Source organism: Gavialis gangeticus, unplaced genomic scaffold (assembly GCF_001723915.1).
Source record: "Gavialis gangeticus isolate Ggan-Ray unplaced genomic scaffold, GavGan_comp1, whole genome shotgun sequence".
NCBI classification, from domain to species: Eukaryota; Metazoa; Chordata; order Crocodylia; family Gavialidae; genus Gavialis; species Gavialis gangeticus.
Genome location: NW_017728993.1, coordinates 63547482 through 63551435, shown reverse-complemented (window position 1 = coordinate 63551435; position 3954 = coordinate 63547482). Strand labels below are relative to the sequence as shown.

The 3954-nt window shown below is 38.4% G+C and overlaps 1 protein-coding gene across 5 annotated transcripts in view; it reads left to right on the top strand.

Annotated features, from left to right (window-relative positions):
* The window catches only part of RABGAP1L (RAB GTPase activating protein 1 like), a 559138-nt gene that overhangs the window by 489410 nt on the left and 65774 nt on the right, over positions 1–3954 (top strand). The gene's annotated exons all lie outside the window — the stretch shown is intronic.

Below are 3954 nucleotides of genomic sequence, written 5' to 3'. Positions count from 1 at the left end.
TTTTTTTTTTTTTTTTTTTTTTTTTTTTTTTTTTTAAAGCTGAGAATCTGGCCCTTGTAGCAAAGCATAAACTTTGCATGCAGTTTTAAAATTGCTCTCATATATGGTATTGTATTTTGAAGTTAGCAGAAGCATCTATATAAGCATCTTAGTTAACATAAATCTCCAAATCATTGTTTTTGAAACTTCATAGTTATGTGTTTACACTATCTAGGTTCACTGCATGCACAGTATGATCCTGCATTAAAAATTTCTAAAATGAACTTCTACAGCAGTACTGTCTGGTTGAAGTTAATAGCTTTTGCCTTCACTTAGAAGGTGTCCCTTAAAAGCTCCTTAAAAGGTGTGCTTCTAAATCCACATGTGGGCTCAGCTTCTGCAAATGACTTTATGCAAGTGTCTACTTACCTTGAATGAATCACTAGGCCAAGGCCTTGTGAAAAAAAAAGGACACAAATTTTTCATAGGTGCTGAGCTTAACATCGGTGGCAAATAAAGATGCTCAGCTCCACTGGAAACCAGGCTGGTATTTAGAAGCTTAACTGAAGGTGCCCAAGATTGCAAATTTTGGTTTCTATGAGTTTACACAGATACTTACTCTCTGTTAAGTAAATATTAGACAAAGAATTAGCATAGGTAACACTGCTTGGATTCCTCCATAAATGTAAGATTGAGAATCTTCACAAGGGAAGATGTCTTATCTCTGGATTTTACAATAAGATTAAACACATGACTAGGTTGAGCTGTCTCTTGTCTTTCCTCCTTTTTGCCCCCCCAACTTCTTCAAGAAAATCCTCAGCTTCGCCTCTCTCACATTACACCTAGTTAGGACTCCACAGCTAAAACAGCATTTCCTTGTCTCTGGCCTTAGACCTTGCCTAGACACAGATTTTAAGCAGGTTAGAATATATTAGCTGACATGTATGAAAGTCCAGTTTAGACAAGACAGTGTGAATTTTTCAAATACTAAATTGGTTGGGTTAAAATTTTTCATCTTCGTGGGATTTAACTCAGATTAGTTTAGCCTGAGCTAAAGTCTGTGTGCATTACTCTCACTGGACTTTTGAAATTCGCTGCTAGCACGTTCTTATCACATACCTTTCGAATCCTGGCCTAGCATCTCTTCTCTTCTTTGTCTTAGACAACTGCCATGAGAACACCTGTTGTCCTCACCAAAATTCAGTTATCCCTGCTGTAATCTGGATAGTGAGAGAATGGTTGGATACAATGCACATATCTATACCTGGGCTCTGAAACCCAGACAGAAGGCAGGGGAGGGTGCAGGGTGGCACCTTAAAGACTAACTGGTTCAGAGAGGCATAAGCTTTTACAGGTGATAGACAATGTTTGCCTGAGTGTCTCCTGTGTTGGATTGCATCCAAGCTCTTGGGCCATTTCTGATAAATGTAGATAAAATCTTTATGGTGAAAAAATACACTGTATATAGGACTTAATTTATAGGTGAATTTGAAAAATGTTGCTTACATGTAAGCTTTGTATAATTTCAAAGAAGAGCAAAGCACACATTGTATGCAGTTCAGTCTTCAATGCTCTGCACATTTTTTCCTTTGGAGTGAGTCATTCATGCAAGTAGTCAGAGGAAAAGTTGGTGTCAAATTCTGAATTACAGCCCTGACTGATTTCTGCCATTGATTATATGAGGAAGTGACAACAGGGTATGCTTTTTTAACTCATCTGTGAAATAGAATGAATGATTATTACATCATGGTATGGTAAAGCTCTTCATAGAATCAGAAGTTAAGGGCTGGAAGGGACCTCAAAAGATCATCAAGTCCAACCCCCTCTGCTCTGGGCAGGAATGGTGCTGAGATCAAATGATCCCAGCAAGTTGTATGTCCAGTCTCCATAACTTACATTACAGAAAGATAAAATATCATTATCACTGTATTATTTATTACATATCTGCTTATCAAATATGCCTGATCTTATTCTGAAGCATACTGCATGCGTTTCAGCCCATTGTATTGAGGTGGTTAGATGCGTCAGGCAGAAGGTTGACAAACTGGTTCAGAGAGGCACAAGCTTGTGTAGGCAACAACAGCCTACTTCACCAGGTGGTTCATCAACTGCTTCGCTGACAGAATAGGTTGTTGCCTGCAAAAGCTCTGGTCTTTATGAACCAGTTGGTCTCTAATGGTGCCACCATGCCCTACCTTCTGTCAGCACATTATACCAAAGACTTCGTAGTGCTGAAAACCTGCAACTGCTGGTAAAGAGATCGAGAAATGCAGGTGCTCAACTCTTCTGGTACCATAAGGTGAATCAGGGTTCGCTGAAAATACTTTTCCTAAAAATCTGTCAGTTTTCAAGTACTTGTAACTGTAGGAGGAATGGGAACAAACAGACCTAGGCAGTAGTAGCCAGCAGAAAGCTTGAGGTATTTACACGTTTCTTCTGCCTGTTGCAGAATGTCAACAGAAACCTTACTCTGTTGCACCAAAGTGGTTTTTAACTCTTATGGTAGAAAGGCAGGTTTCATCAATGCAGAGAGGTTTTGAGGGTGATTACACTCAGAGTTTTCCAACAAAGTAGAGTTCCTCTGCCAAAGCATTATAGTGTAGACTAGGCCTAAAGCCATCCTTGCTTAACCATCTAATGCTATTGAGTTGTAATTACTACAGGCAGTAATGGACTTACATGAGCTCTCAGCCTACTGCCCATGGTTCCATCTCTTTGCTATTCCACAGCGCACATGCATTTGAGCTGCATTTCTCACTGGAAATTGAGCAACATTTCTAAAGCATTTCTTTGTCCCATATAAATGCTAGAGTTAACTGGGAATATTTATTCTATACAAATATACTTTTCAAGGTACCATTTATTGCTATATATTTCTAGAGCACCTAGCACACTGTGGCATTATAATTGTACTTGGTGACTTTGAGTATTACAATAAATACAGAGAATAATAATAAAATAAAACACCAGGTGTCACCTTTGGAGAAGATCCAAAAGATCTTGTTAAATTATGCTCCAAAAACATCACTGGGTGAGACCAATATGTGTGTGTATCTTTTATTTTGAAAGTTTCTTGTATTGCATATGACCTCATTTATGATATGATAATGAAGAACTAACTGTATTACTAGTGTAGCCAATTAAAAAGAGATTTCTGGCCATGATTCTTCACTGTCTTGCACCTTGTATAATGTGATCTTAAAATGTCATTAATCTTTGCCACTTTTTGCTCTTTTTTTGCACAGGTGTGAATGACTGTAGAAAGTACAGGGCAGTGAGGAGAATCAAGCATGTAGGTTTTTAAATAGGAAAATGTGCTGAAAGAGCAAAACAGTTTCAGCAAACACAAGCATGAGGCTGGGTTGTGTCTTTTTATTTTAATTCAGTCTGTCATTTAGGCTGAAATCTTGTTTGATTTATATTGCTGTTTGAAGCTAGTGTGCACTTATTATTTCTGAACTTCAGGGAAGTGCATGAAAGTTGGCTATGGTGCAGTTTGTTACAAGAACTGAGTAGCTTTACTGTAGGGCATTTTAATTCTCAATTTATCTGTACAAAACTTGGATCAAAGGGGGTTAGGTGGTATAATCCAGCATAAGCCAGAATTGAGGGATTTGGAAAGTTTACTTGTAATTTCATCTGGCTGCCTGTATTTGCACCTCTGCAAGATTTACAGCCTTTTCACAGAGCTTTTTCATTGTTAGACATTAGCCCATATCACCTTGGTGTTTTCCATGGGCACTAACTCTAATCAGGCAATTTAATTTGCCAGGGCATGTAAAAAATATATGCTGCAAGTGCTTCTTTTTATCCTGAGACTTCTTTTCCTACCAGAGTAGTTAACAGAATATGAGTAGTGTTGCTGTGGCATTATGAGGTGGTACTTTTTTCTGTCAGTATCTTGTGCAGGGGTAGGCAAATATTTGGGTTTGAGGGCCACATACACTGTTTTGGTAAGCTGGCATAGACTGGGTC